This window comes from Coenobita brevimanus, unplaced genomic scaffold (assembly GCF_032717465.1).
Source record: "Coenobita brevimanus isolate Jiangsu-jjx unplaced genomic scaffold, ASM3271746v2 jjx.HiC_scaffold_1242, whole genome shotgun sequence".
Taxonomy (NCBI): Eukaryota; Metazoa; Arthropoda; class Malacostraca; order Decapoda; family Coenobitidae; genus Coenobita; species Coenobita brevimanus.
In genome coordinates this window covers 47,240-64,779 of record NW_027642059.1, presented here as the reverse complement: position 1 = coordinate 64,779, position 17,540 = coordinate 47,240, and the positions used below count along the sequence as shown (strand labels likewise).

At 40.5% G+C, this 17,540-nt stretch overlaps 1 pseudogene; it reads left to right on the top strand.

Annotated features, from left to right (window-relative positions):
* The first annotated feature begins 2,283 nt into the window (after positions 1-2,283).
* On the top strand, positions 2,284-15,742 carry LOC145389552 (small ribosomal subunit protein uS10m-like; annotated as a pseudogene).
* The last annotated feature ends 1,798 nt before the right edge of the window (positions 15,743-17,540 follow it).

Sequence of the window (17,540 nt, the reverse complement as noted above, 5' to 3'; positions counted from 1 at the left end):
GTAGATTGAAGTAGGTGGATTGGGGTGGAATGGTGGAAGGTACACTCAATAAAGTGGAAGTTGTGGAGAGAAAGCTTGTGGGAATAATGGGTGCCTATAGTGAGAGAGGAATGTGTTAAAAAATGATGAATGGGGGTAAAAGGAGGAACTGAATGGGTGAATGCAGTAGGATAAGTGAAATAGTGGGAGCTATGTGTGGATATTCGGGTTCGGGTTTCCTATTAAACTGGAGTGTTGGTGGGGGAAAGTACAGACACCTGTAAGTTAAAGGAGGTGGGTATTGGGGTAGAGTGGACATGTGAAAAGTGATAACAGGGATGAAAAAGAGGAAATAAGTGAGTAGTAGGTGTAAAAAGTGAGATGGCAGGTGGATGCTGTTTAAGGTAATTTGGTTTGGATTTGCAAGAACTAAAATTGTATTTGGAGGAAGTGGAAGCATCTATGAATTAATGTGGGTGGATAGGAGGGTAGTGGGGTAAAAGGTTTAGTCAATAAGGTGGAAGTTTAGGGGAGAGAGCTTGTGGAAGTAGTGGAAATTGAGCTGGGAAGTAGGGTGGTGAGTTGGAAATGCATTTTTTGGCTGGCTGTGAGCTGGAGTAATGGGTGCATGTAGAGGTAGGGAAATGTGCTAAAAGGTGATGAATGGGAATAAAAGGGAGAAATGAATGGGTGGATAAGGTAATTGGAAAAGTGAGGTGGCTGGCTTGGTGTTAGGTGTGGTGATTTTGGGTTCGGGTTTTCAAGATCTGGATTTATGGTGGGTGGAAGGTCCTGTAGGATTAATGAATAGGAATGTAGTGCAGAAAAAAGTGTACCAGGAAAGGAAAAGAATGGTAGATGAAGAGAAGGTTATGTTGGGGTTACGATTGTGTGTGTGTTGCGGGAATGGTGAGCTTGAAAAAGCATTTTTTATTTTTTAGACCTGTGGCAGGGTGTTGGCTGCTTGTAGTGGTGGGAGAATAGGTAGAATGGGTAGTAATAAAGGTAAAAAAGATTAGAAAAGGTGGAAGAGTGCAGTAGGATGAGTATTTGGCTGAAATGGGGTAGAATGGGTACTGTCGATTCATGGGTTCGGGTTATTGGCAGGAAACTAAAGTTGTTGTGGTGGGGGACAGAAGCATTTGTAAATATTGTTGAATGAATGGAGGGGTGGGACAGGTGGTGGTGCACCCAAAAAGGTGATAGTTGAGGGGAAGGATGTGTAACTGTTATGGAGAATTGGATTTTGTGTTCAGAAATGCCAACAACTGTAAGATAAGAATCATGAATATAAAAACAAATACTAAACTACTATCTAATAACTATAGAAACCACATAATACAGTAGAAGTCCTATTTTTCGGCATCTATGGGACCAGGCTAGTGCTGAAAAATCAAAATTGCCGAATTATCAAAAACCCTACCCACTCAATACCTTATATGTTTTGGTGAACACTATCATCACTACTCATATCATTACAAATGTGCTTGGAGAGAGTACTGTATACTGTTTGATACTGTACAATACTGGAATGAATACAGTACTATACATGAATATGAAAAATAAAGAAATTAGTGAACATACTGTATATAAATGTAATGGTACAGTAGGCCTACAAGTTCACATGCACTTACCTAAACTTATAGTAGGTTCCTTAATTACATATGTACAATAGAAGGGGTTGATTGGACTCTGCTACTGCTGGAAGAAGTCCCCAGCAGTAGAGGGTCCTTATGGAGAATTTCAAGACTGACAAAAAAAATCGGAAAATCTGCCGAACGATCAGAGATTTTCGTAAATGGGACGATTTCTCAAAACTGCCGAAATGTACTGGTGTGTGACAAGAAAAAGATGTTGATCAGTAGTTACGGTACCAGCTTTTCCTCTTAACACCTTTGGTCAGGTGACATTTTTATTGTATTCTTGCTAAAACTAGACAAATTTATTAATGCAGCATATTTAAGCAACGTTGGGTCTGGTTAGTACTTGGATGGGTGACCGCCTGGGAACACCAGATGCTGTTGGCATCCCTACGTCAAGTGGGGTTGGTGGAGGATTAGTGCCCCTCCCTGTAAAACAATTAACTCTAAGCCCTTGGCCATCCTGTCTGGGATACATGGCATCTGGCAATGGATGGATGGATGGATGGATATTTTAACCTTTGGCAAAGGGCTGAAGGTATACGTTGTTTGCCTTCCACTGTGAAAAAGTGTTGCCTTGGCTAAATAACATCATCTAGGGCTAGCAGAAACATAAAGTACATCACTGGAGTGAAAGTGTTAATAGGTAATGATATTATTGCAGGTTGTGGATGATGGTGAGCCTGACCGTCTGTATAGCGTAATTGATGTGGAGTGCCGAGGACATGACCCAGCGGTGCTACCATCATACCTCACCTTCCTCTCCACCGCTGCATCTCACCTCGGAAGTACAGTTCAGGACATGTTAGTTCAACCTACTTTTTGTCTTATTAACCATATGTGACACATCAGGCTTTAAATATGAGGCTTAAATATGACATGTGATGAGTAAGGATGGAACTTTGGGGGATGAAGTACGTGAAAAGGTACAGCAGGGAAGGAAGGTCGTTGGTACACTGAAAGCAATGATGAGAAATAGGGAGGTGAGTATGAAAGTTAAGAAGTCACTGCATGATAGTATTGTGATCCCTACCCTAACGTATGGAAGCGAGGCATGGACCTTGCAAGAGGGGAACAAGTCAAGAGTGAGAGCAGTGGAAATGAGTTACTTGAGAGGAGCATGTGGAGTGACGTGGAGGGACAGGTTGACGAATGAAGAAGTGAAGGAACGTTGTGGGGTAGATGTGGATGTGGTTGAAAAGATTAGGAGAAATACACTGAGGTGGTTTGGACATGTGAAGAGAATGGAGAATGAAAGACTGACTAAGAGGGTGTATGTAGGTGAGGTGGAGGGAGAGGTAGACCGAGGATGAGGTGGAGGGATGGAGTTGAGAGGTATATGAGGGAGGGGGGGGGTGAATTGGGGGGAGGGTAGTCAAATGGTATGTGACAGAGCGACTTGGAGGCGTTTTGTCTTTGGCCACCCTTTGCTGGATTAGGGCGTCGGGCTATAGATAGATAGATAGATAGATGTTTTCTGGAGTATTTGGTCAGCTGCCTGCTTAATTATTCTATTTAGCTCAGTGACGTTATTTATGTTTTCTTGTGATAGTATTCTCTCCACCTCCTTTACGAATGATTGCAGGGATTCCTCATCAGTCTTATAGTACTTCTGCACTGTCCACTGATTTTTACTGAATTTCTTTTGTTCATTCCCTCTAAAGCCAGCCACCACCAAACAACGATCGGAGATGTCATATTTTTCCTTCTTTTCATCTACCTCCATACACATAAATCTGTCATACAGTGCTGCATTCACTAACATGAAGTCTATGGCACTCTTTAGGTCTCCTCGGCTCCAAGTATACAGGCCTGTACATCCCGCATCACCGTTCAGCAGTATTAGGCTGTAGTCAGTCATCCAATCTATTACCATCCTCCCATTACTGTCCACTTCCTGGCTACCAAGAAAACCTAGGTGGCCGTTGAAGTCTCCTAAGATCAACAGACCCCATTCTGGATTATGATTTTCAATTTTCTTTTCTACTACAGTACGGATTTTCTTGTTTCTTTCACGGTCTTCTGTCTTATTGCCAGTACTCATGTAAACCACAATTATTCTGATGAAAAATACACAGATTTTTCCCTTGATTTCCAGCACATCTTTATGCACTGGTTCTACCTTTTCTAACTCAGTCTCTTTGCTCTGTCTATAAGCTATCAGCAGACCTCTTCCTTTTTTATCCTGCCATTCTCTCATTTCTTGGTGAGTCACAATATTTTCTCCCCATGCTACTTTTTCTTGTCTGTTTTGAGTTTCTGTTAGGCACAAGATTTCCACAGAATTATGATCTATTAAATTTTCTATTTCGTACTGCTTCGTTTTTGTCAGCCCTTGTACATTCAACAATTTTATCACTACTTGGGGTTTTCCTCTCTCTTCTGACACTCTTTTGACTTTTACTGCTTCTTTCTCGTTGCATTTGCCCTGTACAGTTTTCCGTTTTTTTATATACCATCCATTCTCACCGTTATTTCTCTTCTCCTTTAACTCTTCCACCAATTTCCTCTCTTGTTCTCGTTCCTGTTTTGTCATGTCCTTAGTTATGAACACTTTGTTTCTCTTTTGTTCTTCTTCATCCTTTAGATTTTTTCCTCTCTTCAAGATTAACCACTTCACTTTTTCTTCTTTCAGTTTCACTAACAGTGGTCTCGGTTTTTCATTCTCTTGCTTCTTTCCCAGCCTTATTACCTGTTGAATTTCACTCTCCTTTATGCCCAATGCCTCTTTTACAATGTCCTCACATTTCTCTCTGTCTTCCTTTATTCTCTCTTCTGCATTTTCTTGTCTTGATTCTTCAATATTGTACATAACTACATTGTTTTTCCTGTATTTCTTATCTTCCACTTCCTTTATTTCCTCTTTTGTTTGCCTTACTGCAGTTTCTACCACAGCCGCTTGGTCTGTTATATCTAGCACTCTGGCAGTCACCTCGTCCACTATCTCCTGCCTCGATTTTTCCCACTTTTTTTTCCATATTTTCTATTCTTTTCTCCAATTCTATATTCTTTTCTTTTAGTTGTTTCACATCCCTTATCATGCACTCCACTGCCTGTTTACACCTGTTGCAGAACCACATCATCTCTTTTTCATATTTTCTCAAAATTCTATACAAGTCCACAGGAACCTTCTGGCATCCAGCATGGAACCAGTATTCACATTTATCACACTGTATTGCGTTTTCTCCATCTCCAACCCGTCTTTTGCACTCTTTGCAGTTGTCGCTTCCTTCTTTTTCCTTTTTTCCCCTCATTTTGAGACTTTCCTCCGTAAAAGACGTGCTTGCAGAACTTCTTTTCCCCGCCATGCTTCACCTTCTCACTTCTTCTTCCTTCACCTTCTCACTATTGACCAGAGGTCTTCGTGCGAGGGTCATCACTGGCTCACTGAGGTGAAAGACATGAGAAAAGAAAATAGGGGACTTAGGGAGGAAAATCAAGCATTAAAGGAGGAAATGGAAGTTTTGAAGGAGAGGTTTAGTGCATTAGAACATATAGTGGATGAAATATATGGAAATGCAAAAGAAAGTCTAGTCAAACAGGTTACAGAAACAGTACTTGAGATTATTAGAGAGGAAGAACACAGAAAAAAGTAGGCTAAATAACCTGGTACTGTATGGATTAATAGAATCAGACAAGGAACAGGGGCATGAAAGAAGAGACGATGACATAGAGAGGTGTAAAGAAGTGTTCATAACAGGGACTGGTGTGACAGATGTAGCTTCTTTCCACTTCATTGCAAAGTAAGACAGTATACGTAACTAAGGTTGTACAGCCCTTCCATAGCACTTCTTTGTAACTAGCACCATAATCTAGTGTTAATCTCTTTGTTACAGCTTATTTTTCTATAACAGCAATAGTATGGTTCTACACCATTTCCATAGCACTTTATTATGACTTGCTCTATATTCAATTGTTAATCTCATGATACTGATCAAAATGCAAGATGGAGATGGCAGTTTTAGGCCAAGATAAGATAGGCAGAATACATATAGGCCTGGTTAGAGTGAATAAGCAAAGTTGCACTGAGTAAGAATAACACAAGTTCATAATTCTATCACCTTTGTACTTATTATTTCCTTGTTTCTGGATCCTACATAACCCTGTCTTTAAGTGGAAAAAAGGGCCAAGAAGATAGTAATGATGATTGTGATTTTAATGGTGATGATGATGCTGATGTTTCTCCCAAAAGAGAATAATATATGAGAATAATAATTTCTTTCTGATCACCTTTAGCATCTTCCAATATCTTTAGCATCTTCCAGTACTGTATGATAGACAGCATAGGGCCAAGAAGATGGTAATGATGATTGTGATTTTAATGGTGATGATGATGCTGATGTTTCTCCCTGAAGAGAATAATATATGCATCAGAATTTCTTTCTGATCACCTTTAGCATCTTCCAATATCTTTAGCATCTTCCAGTACTGTATGATAGACAGCATATGAATATTGCCATTTGATTATGGTCTCGTCAGCTTAGGAGACTTCCTGGTACTCATACTCATTTATTTAATTTGCACAGTACATTACACTCAAATATACAGTGGTATTGTAATAACCGAACTGAAACTTAACAAATTAATCACTGGTCTGACCAAGATTCGATCTCAGACCCTCGTGCTTGATACACGCACACGTTACCACTGAGCCAAAGACAGGGTCCCCTCTTTGCATCTAGGCAGTGCGGGCTTTTATACACCCCGTTACAGTATGTCATTCATGTCTTTATTATTGATGTATACTGCTTACATAACATGAATATTGATGTCTTTTTTTCAAAAGTGAACTAGTAAGGAAGAGGTGCTAAAAGGCATCCCAAGCTGATAATACAGTACTGCCCTTGTGGCCACAGTCTTGTGGGCTTAAGAGACTTTTTGACATCTCTGTCAGCCTAATGTTCTCTTTTATGTTTTATAATTTTAATATGGATATTGTTTGCATACAAGGCAGTGTGAAGATGCTCTGTTTAGCTGTTAGTTATACCATAAAATTATTCCCTTGTACAAAGGAAAAGGGGAAAAAGAAGTGTGTGGTAATCATAGGGGCATTTGTCTTCTTAGTATAATAGGAAAAGTGTATGGTAGGATACTTATAGACAGAGTTAGAGAAAGAACAGGGAAATTATGAGAGAAGGGGGTGTGAGTTGAGAGCGTGGCAGTGAAATGGCGGGGGACAGGGCAACTTGGAGGTGATTTGTTTTTGGCCACCCTAAACGGGATTGAGGCGTCTGGCAATAGATAGATAGATAGATTTCTGTAAATCACAGAGTTAATCAAGTAAGTAATGACAATCCTGCATATAACCAGAGTTTGCAGATGTATGTCATTGTGTTGTAAGTGTACAGTATAGCACTGTACTATGTTTTTTGGCTTAATTTTTCCAGTTGGATACAATATTTTGTATATATGCTGTACAGTATATCAGGCATGTTTAATTATGAATGACTGTGTATGACAAGACTTATGTAACTACCCTGTACTGGTGTGTGACAAGAAAAAGATGTTGATCAGTAGTTACGGTACCAGCTTTTCCTCTTAACACCTTTGGTCAGGTGACATTTTTATTGTATTCTTGCTAAAACTAGACAAATTTATTAATGCAGCATATTTTAACCTTTGGCAAAGGGCTGAAGGTATACGTTGTTTGCCTTCCACTGTGAAAAAGTGTTGCCTTGGCTAAATAACATCATCTAGGGCTAGCAGAAACATAAAGTACATCACTGGAGTGAAAGTGTTAATAGGTAATGATATTATTGCAGGTTGTGGATGATGGTGAGCCTGACCGTCTGTATAGCGTAATTGATGTGGAGTGCCGAGGACATGACCCAGCGGTGCTACCATCATACCTCACCTTCCTCTCCACCGCTGCATCTCACCTCGGAAGTACAGTTCAGGACATGTTAGTTCAACCTACTTTTTGTCTTATTAACCATATGTGACACATCAGGCTTTAAATATGAGATGTAGTTGGGGTTTATTGCATACAGAATACCATTCAAGTGTGAGTGATATAATGACTCTTGCTTTAATTATCTAAATTAATTAGCCCATCCCAGGCCCCTGTGCTCCTGATGGGGGAGGAGAAGATTGCATAACAGAGACATAGGTGGGTGGAGGGTTGGTCTTACTACTTTTCCACCCCTCTCTTGGCATCTCCTCATTCCAAGTGTTCCATAGCATCTCCAATTTCATATCATTTATAATTCATTGCAGCTTCTCCATCCATCCATTATGTTAAGGATCATACCTTACCCTAGCCATGTGGGAAAAAAGGTCAGTCATCATCATCATCCGGACCTCCTTTCCCACCCTAGGGCAGAGTGCACAGTAACAACGTCCAGACAGGCCAAATTTGCCCGATCCAATGGGCCACGCTTCGATTCGCTCACCATTCAAGCCCCCGATATCCTGGCTCTATCTGATATGTCAAAAACATTATGTAAATGAACTACGTCATATGTGCTTAAGTTGCAAAAATATCAGTGCAGTTTTTTTTAAGCAATCCTTTGGTGAACATAAAAAGTTGATAAATACCAACTTCCATGAATAACATCCAAAGAAACACTGGAGAATGAGGAAGCAAAACTCAGAGCCCCTAAACACACACATTCTCTCTCTCTCTCTCTCTCTCTCTCTTTATGTCCCCATTGTCTTGACACTGTGACCCTCTTTTACTTATGCTCATTCTATCTATTGCCAGACACCATAATCCCGTAAAGGGTGGCCATTTGACACTGAGTTAGTTGTTTTACAGGGAGGGGCACCAACCCTCCACCAACCCACTTGTTGACACGTAGGGAGCACGTATGGTTTGGTTATATGGTTACCACCCAGCGTTGTAAATGGTTTCTTGGCTTACAGGAAACCATTTGGCTTGTCACTCAATGTAAAGCCACCTGTAAAGGAAAGAAAAGGCATAAGAAGTGACAGGAAAGATAGGAGAAATAGGAAGAGAGGAGGGCAGGCACAGAAAAAGAATGATAAAAGCTAAGGAAGTAAGCAGCACTACATCAAGTGAGTGGATGATGGTCGCCACCACCTACCTTCCTGTTAATCATAAGTCCACTTCCTTGTCTTCCACCCCAAGCCTCATTTATACGTAACCTTTCCATATGGCTTCGTCCTTTTATAGTTTGTTCTTGTTACCTTCAGATGGTTTTATTCAACATGGTAAACATATCTCTACCAACCCCCATCCTAAATCTTGCCGTAGCTGAATGTAAATGTCTTTAAGTCCACTTCATTGTCTTCCACCCCAAGCCTCATTTATACGTAACCTTTCCATATGGCTTCGTCCTTTTATAGTTTGTTCTTGTTACCTTCAGATGGTTTTATTCAACATGGTAAACATATCTCTACCAACCCCCATCCTAAATCTTGCCGTAGCTGAATGTAAATGTCTTTAGGCAGAAGAAATACTGTAATACAAACAATATGTAATCGTAGAGACTTGGTGACTAATTTTTACACACCTTCATTGTCTTTGTAACATTTTCTGGGTAGTGGATAAAGGTTGTTAGCTAAAGATAGGCAGTAGATTAGTCTTATACCTACCTTATTCAGTAGCATTGTAATTGTGGCAGTATCACCATCATTTTAGAGCAGTTTTTTTTGCATTCACATAGGGTGGGAAAATGTTTAAGAAGGCTGTTGCATCTGTTTTGTGCCAAGGAGAAAGAAATCTTGAGGTAGAATTATAGGCATAAATATTGATACATTTCAATACTATAAATCAGTAGGATAAATAATGAGGTTAGTGAACAGTGAGTTTTAAAACCCAGTGGTGCAATCTGTGGTGCCCAGCAAAGTTTCAGAATGTTATGGTGGGGTCACCTAACCGTTTGACGAAAGAGTGAAGTAGTAATTTCATCTGCAGTTGTACATTCTCCCCTTACATGGTATAAGAGGAATGAGGTTGTTCAAAGCACAGGTGTTGGGTGGTGAGCGTGTCGTATCTCTACATGGGAACAAAGGGGGAGGGGGCACAGTACTTCCAAACTCCTACTCTCACCTCTTTTGGTAGCTTCTTGTGAAACATGTGGAATTCATTGGTGGCATTTAGTCTCCTTTATCCCTAGGTTAAAAAAAAAGTTTCAGTAATTACAGACTTGAAAACTCAGCTTCTCCCCACCAAGGCTGTAAGCCATAAGACAAAAGTTGAATCCTCTGTGTTGTTGTTGTTGTTGTTGTGAACTTGTGACCCCAGGTTTATCTGAATGTGATCTGGGTGGACTGTAGATTGAAACTGGATTTCTCTTACAGTTCACCATCCTCTTTTAGGGGGATTGGGATGGAGTTGAGAATGTTTGAATAACCAGGCAGTTTTTGCTATGTCAGTTCCACCATGTGAAGGTATCCAGCTGCAGGATCAAGCCTCCCTGTTTAACTGAAATATAGTTTAAGAAATATCTGTATGCCTTTCCACAAGTAACTCTATAGCCCAATAGAGAAAAATATAAATCAGTATAAAAGCTTATATCTTTCACAGAGCTTGGCCCACAAAGCACATAAAACGGTGGACATTACTGAAGTCGGTGCACATCCACAAGAAACACCGAGTGCAGTATGAAGCCAGAACCCATTTCCTCACTTTATCACTCCCGCGCCTCACACAGTCTACTGCTACACCTACCTTGAGTATATCCAGCGTAATCTTCCAGAGGGTGTCGCTATGAAAGTTACCAGGGTGAGAACCATTTAAGCGTATTGTTGAAATTTGAATGTTTGATGAATGAAAGCCAGGGTGGTTGTGAACATTGTGCATCTGAGCTGAAGGTCAGGAATCATTATGCAATAAGTCCCCATTTTACCACCTACCAAGTCCAAGTAAATTACATCTGGTGGTGCAATTAGTAGAGTGCCCTGGTCAGAGCATATTGTGGCATATGCTGTGGTTGAAGTCCAGGAGATGGCCAGGGGTTTTTCTGTCATGTTGAGGCACCAGGGGCTCTGGTCTGAATTAATGGTAGCCTAATCTCAGGTCCCTACACTTGGATGAAGGCAAAATGGGATTTGTCATTTTCTTCTAGTCGTGGGGGATTATGATTGAAGAGTTGAGAGGAAGGATGGGACTGGAGTGCATTGGTGTTGTGATGAGGAGGGATGGATTGAGATGGTTTGGGCATGGGGAGTGGATGGAGAATGACAGTTGGGTGGGGAAGGTGAGAAGAGTGAACATCTGATGTAGGGTTGTAAGAGGCAGACCGAAAAAGACCGGGGATGAGGTAATTGAGTGTGACCCCAGGGATAAGGGACTGCATAGCGAGGCACTACCCAACCCAACATTGTAAATGGTTTCTTGGTTCACAAGAAACCATTTGGCCTGTCACGTAGTGTAGAGAGACCCGAAGGCAGTACTTCACTGAGTGAGTGGATGATGGGTGCTCCCATCTGTCGTGTAAGAAAATATTATTTGGTAATGAAATTGCTGGGCATTGGAGTGCATAGCTATGGAGCGTCAGGTGCCATGTCATGAACTTTAGAGTTATGAAGTGAAGCCAGTAAACAATACATACCAGAGTGCACTAAATTAGCAGAATCATTTCAAAAATTGAAATGTGTTTTATGACATTGTTTGATTTCTATTGAGGGTTCTCTTTTTGAAATGTTTGTTGCAAATTCCTGAGCTGTCTGTTACTGTACTTAGTAACTATCCTGCCTCCTAATGTAGTAAGTGAGTTGTTTATGACAGAAAAATTGTAGAGAACCCCCCCCTCCACAGTTCAGCCAGACAATGTAAAACATATTTTGAAAATTGTATTTGATTGTCGGCTGAAACTTAATGCAGTACTTCCTGAGTAGCGTTGTTAATTATAAGGTGTCATGTTTTGTTATTTTTTACATTTCTAGGATCCTGCCTACCATTTTGGTGGTGGGAAATACAGTTAGGATGAGGATACATTTCTAGGCATAAGGAAGTCCTTTTAACATCTTGCAATTTTCCACCCACAACATAAGCCTTTGAGTAGCTGTGGTGAGTGGCAAGGTGTCTGGTGGTTAGAGCATTCCAGTTGGAGTGGCAGCCCTGCATAGGTTTGATCCTTGAGAGGTGACTGGAGACTTTTCAGTCATGTAATACCATCAAGAGATGCAGGCAGGTCATCTGCTCTTAAATATACTGTGCTTAGTAGTCTAACCTCAAGTCCTACACCCCAGAGGTATGGGAAGTATGCTGGTCATCTGCCCTCAAGTATACTTGACTCCAATAGCCTAGCCCCAGGCTCCCTACACCTTGAAGGCATTGATGTATAATTGGCTGTTGTTTTTTTACATTTCTATACTCTAGAATCCTACCCTCCATTTTTGTGATGGGAAATAGGGTCAGGATAATGATGAGGATAAATTTTTATGCATTAAGCATTTTCTTTTTAGCATTATAGAGTGTCTCACCCTAAACAAAACCCTTCAGATAGCTGCGGTGCAGTTGGTGATAAAGATTTGCATCATGTTTCACTCATACTCCTTTACACTGTCCTCAGCTGGCTAGTATTCTTTAACTGTGAGAGCCTTTGTCTGTTTCTGTGCTCAAATAGTTCACCTCTTCTGCTTTCCATTATTCTTGCTGGTTAAAATTCCTAAGATGTGAGATGCTTGGGGTGTTTTTCAGCCTTAATATTACACCTCCTCTGCTTGTCACTTTCTCTTTTTCGCTAATATTCCTTAACTGAGAGTGGCTTGTTATGTTTCTTTGCCCTAATATTTCACCTCTTCATCTTGTCACTTTCCTCAGCAGGTTAGTATTCTTAAGCTGAGAGAGGCTTGTATGTTTCTCTGCCTTAATATTTCACTTCTCCTACTTCTCGCTTTCCTCTGCTGGCTGATATCCTAAACTGTGAGAGTTGTGGTATATTTTTCTGTCTGCACATGTTGCTCTTTTAGTAATGCATCAGGGAGGAAAGTGATGGACATGCCTAAGCGTGAAGGAGATGCAGTGGAAAAGGAGATAGACTTTTGCCCTTGACTGTGCATAAAACCTTGAGATTTTTTTAAATATGTAGATTTCTGGGTACAGCTGTGGCTCAGTGGGTTAGAGCGCTCCTCTCTGGCCGAAGGGTCGGAGGATCGAATCCACCCAAGGGTCATTGGTAGACATCAGGAAGGGCATCCAGTCATAAAATGCTACACGCTCCAATCCAAAGTCCTCTACCCAGGGGCAACGCCTTAGCCCTTCGGGGATACCTGGTGTAAAATCAAATTATTTTTTATTTTATTATTCTGGGTACTGTAGAATTCTTTTTAATGTTCAAGAGTTCCATACCGATCAGCAGAATCCTTTGAGTATCATTGGTATAGAATAATGCCTGTTTTTTCGTTTTAAATATCTGCACATTATAGCCTCTCAGAGTTTACAATCCATAAGCAGAGTTCTTCATGTTGTGCTGGTAAAGGAAAACCTCCACATGTTGTTATTTATACTTTTTAGCATCTTAGGGTTCTGTTCTCTGTGGTTTTTCAGATTTTTAGCACCTCTTCCATAGAAATTTGTTATGCACAGAACACCTTAATGTCCTCTTGTATATTATTGATGCAAATTATGCTGATAGGAAAGCAATATAAATAAAATAAAAAGAGGGATGTGTGTTTGTGTAAAGTGCCAGTTAAATCACTAAGGAAGAGGTGCTGTGAAGAGCCTCTGCCACTGATGATATACCCCTAGAGTTTCTAGCCCTAAGCAGAGTTCTCCAAGTAGCCAAAACATTTTCTTATCTGGTGGTGCTGCATTCCCAGCTGGAAGTACAAGGCAGCACTCACCTTTATCAGGGATCTCACTGCCTGTCCCCCACCACCCTCCTTCCTCACAGTGCAGAGTACATTTATGTGTAGTTGCCATCTTTCTATATGGGACAGTACAGATATGTTTATGTCCACCCTCATAGCTTATGGGGCAAAGTACAGGTGTGTTTATATGGGCCATCTTTCCTCTTGAGGCAGAGTATGTTTATGTCTGCCATCTTTAATTATGGAGAAGAATATATTCTGTATATTTATTTGTACTGTCTTTCATTATGGGGCATAGTAAATGTAGTGTTGTATGATTTTCTATTGATTATTTTTAAAAAATGGTAACAGCAGGTATGTGGTTAGGCCAGACATACTTGCTAGTTTTCTTTGTGTTTTATTAATAATAATAATAATAATAATACAGTATTTAAAAAAAGGAACGAGCCAAATGGTTGAAGCCTGCAAAGAAATTTCTCTTCTCGTCGAAAAAATAAACAAGAGAACCAAAATCAAGGTGTGTTCATTTTGAGGTAATTGGACAAATTGGATGCACAAGAATTAAGGTTGTAGGCAGAGAGAAATTCATATTGTGGAAGAGTGTTCCAGAGTTGGCCCATTGCTTACATGAAAGCTTGAGAATATAGATTACTTCCTTTGTTGAAGAACTGGACAGAAAAAGGTGACAGTGCATTGATAGATGAATACTTCACACCCATTGTACTTGGGGAAGGTTATAGTAGACATTTCAGAAAAGCAGCGATCAGTGAAAAGCAGTAGTAGGAGGATAGAGCTGCAACAATGTGAAGAGAAAGAGGTTGTGGGGAGTCAGTAAGGTATCTTAATGATTTACTTGTTACCAATTGATTTGATAATCTGAGGTAGGCCACATTTTGCCCTTAGGCTGCTTGATGGATGCCCTGGCCTTAACCCTTTAATTGTAATGAATGCTTTCTTGGCCTTCTGTGAACTCTTTTTTAGATTTTTCACATTTTTACCTTGTAGAGTGACTAGGTACTCTTTACAGTACACAGGTCCCTTTTCTAGGATTTTGAATAGCTTCTGGGACATGGTGTGTAGTAGGTAGTATAGTTATGTGTAGAAGAAGAGCTGCATCTATATGTTTAAGTGAACTTCTTTGTTACTTCCTTGAGGGTTTGTTTTTAGACTGACGAAGAGAGTGTATGTGAGTGAGGTGGAGGGGGAAAGAGGGAGGGGGAGGCCGAGGATGAGATGGAGAGATGGGGTGGAGAGGTATATGAGAGAGGGGGTGTGAGTTGGGAGCAGGGGAGTGAAATGGCGGGGGACAGGGCGACTTGGAGGCGATTTGTTTGTGGCCACCCCAAACGGGATTGAGGCGTCTGGCAATAGATAGATAGATAGACATTAACTCCATCACCCTCCTGTGACTCCCATTCAGGTGAATAAAAGCATATAACATTAGCTAGAATAGAATACAAGAGTTGTCAAGTGTGAGAGGGTACCAGTATTAATTTTATGGTTATGTACTCTCTCTCGGCTGAATAATGTTTGGCATTTGCTGGAATAAAGTACCAAAGTTGTCCTGATTAAGAGATGGCTAATATAGGAAAAGGCCAACCATATCTGCTAGGGAAGAAGAGAATGAAGCAGTCCATTGGTGAGGGAAGAAGGAAAAGGAAGAGGGGTGTAAGAGAGAGAGAGAGGGGAGGGGTATGTGAGAAAACAGTGTAGACTGGAGACATTTCTCCTGGTTATCCTTGTCAGTGGAGGGTTTGCAGTAGGGAGCAAGTGTCACAGATTATGATGATGGTAATGGTGATGAATATTCTCTGTGACCATCATCCACTCACTTGATGTAGTGCTGCCTACTTCCTTAGCTTTTATCATTCTTTTTCTGTGCCTGCCCTCCTCTCTTCCTATTTCTCCTATCTTTCCTGTCACTTCTTATGCCTTTTCTTTCCTTTACAGGTGGCTTTACATTGAGTGACAAGCCAAATGGTTTCCTGTAAGCCAAGAAACCATTTACAACGCTGGGTGGTAACCATATAACCAAACCATACGTGCTCCCTACGTGTCAACAAGTGGGTTGGTGGAGGGTTGGTGCCCCTCCCTGTAAAACAACTAACTCAGTGTCAAATGGCCACCCTTTACGGGATTATGGTGTCTGGCAATAGAAAAATAGAAATAGATAGATTTCTAATGCATGAGTGAAGTGCTTACTCTAACTTGTGCATACAGCCATACTTTGTATGGTTTGTTACTAACATCAGTGTATTGGATTGCAGTCAAGTAATTTATTTTTAATGCTGACATTGCCTAATATTGAATAGTTTTTGCTTTGCTAATGAGTGTATCATCCACAGCATGAACTCCAGAAGCTTCCCCAACATGTCAAACCATCATCAGAAGTGTCGGTTTGATCATCAGACGCCTGCATCATCACTGCTTCATCAGTAGGTTAGTAATGTATATATAGTTGTTGTTGTTTTAGTCCTTCATCCTGTCATGTTTTCAACTTTGGCCATTGCCCTTTTGCCTAACTGGTAACCACTATGTTCAGACAGTTTTGTGGATTTAGTAGATTGTATTGTACAAGATTACATAATGTAATTTGTGCTGAAGTACAGGTACTCAGCAAAAGCAGTAAAGGCTTTTGAGCATTTATGAGCAGAGGTGTGTGTAGGTGGTTGTGAGATTTACTGGGCCCCATTCGACTTGGCTTACATCAGGCAGCATGAAAGTCAATGAAGGACACTACAGATTTGTTTCCCACTAGTCAAAACAAATTCCACATAGCCCAACCTCAGAACTGGTGGGAGAATTGGCATGTAATGAATACTGTAGACTTGTTTTCCGTAAGCCAGACCTAATTCAGTGCAGTCCAGCCTCGCAGTGGATGTGGGGCTTTGCATGTAAAGGAAAGACTGGATATGGTACCTTTTATTTGTCACTGAAAAAGAGAATCACAAAAGTTGAACACACATAAAGTACTCTATGCCAGTATAAAAACGTGCATCATATGAACTAAGCAAATGACCTGAAAAATAATGCTGTTTTAAACAGTGATGTTTTTCATCTTTGCCATTTCCATCATGACTTCTTGATAAGTACAAATTTTCAGATTACCAGAACTTTTCTGCCTAGCCCCGGGCTCCTGCGCTCCTCATGGAGCAATGTAGGATTGGATGATGGATGGATGGATTCTGTGTTTGCATACCTCTCTGTGGCAAACATTATTTTAATATGTATGTATGAAATATAAACCAGTGTTATGCTGTAAAATAGTGCTCTCATTACCTGTAAAAAAATAGGATAAGAGAGAGTCATGTAGTCACAATGACCTTTATTATGCATTTTGTCTTTGGCACACACAGACTTACAGTCAGGAAAAAACATGTGGAAGCAGAAATAAGTACAATATAAGTTATAAAAATTTGACCTAGTTGAGTAGAAACTAAGTATGTTGTGTTTGGTTTTATACTCAGTTATTTCTAAGTGCTTCACCAGTATTTTTGGTATATTACAGGAGTATCATTAATACTATATCAGGGTATTCCAAGTACGCTCCTTCCATACACTACCGTACACACACCAGCACAGTTGCTCACCATACATTGCAGGTATTGACAGTATCAGCACCAACACTACGCCTCTCAGGAGTAACGTATGAGCAAGGTGTACACTGAGTTACAAATGGCTTGGGGTATATTCATTAATTTTCTGTTGCTTAAGTAGTGTGTGAGATTGTTTACATATCCAGGAGCTGCCAAACACTTCACAGTTGGACTCGGTTAAATAATTCATCCTCATCATCATCTAAACCTCTTTTCCAACCCTAGGATGTGGTGAGGTAGGGCGGAACAATGTACGTTTTATTATTGTGGCTGCTGAACAGTTTCATTTAGCTTAAGAACCTTAGTCATATAGGGTTATTGTAGGCTATATCTGTGTCCCCAGGTTGAAACATCATTCCTGAGCTAAATAAAATCACTTGGAGATAGTAAGAGTAAAATAACAGCCATCTGCATTGGTGGTGTTAACTTTAGATAAGTATGCATTAGGTATAGGGTCTTGTCCTTTATTACCCTCCAGCTAAAGTGTGTGTAGAGGGTGTGCAGAAAGAATGGCTCTTGGGTCTGCATACTTTTGCCAGTCAGTAAAGTGGGTTCTCATCAGTTAACCCCTTCAACGTGATAGCATTTGGTATTCTAAGCACAC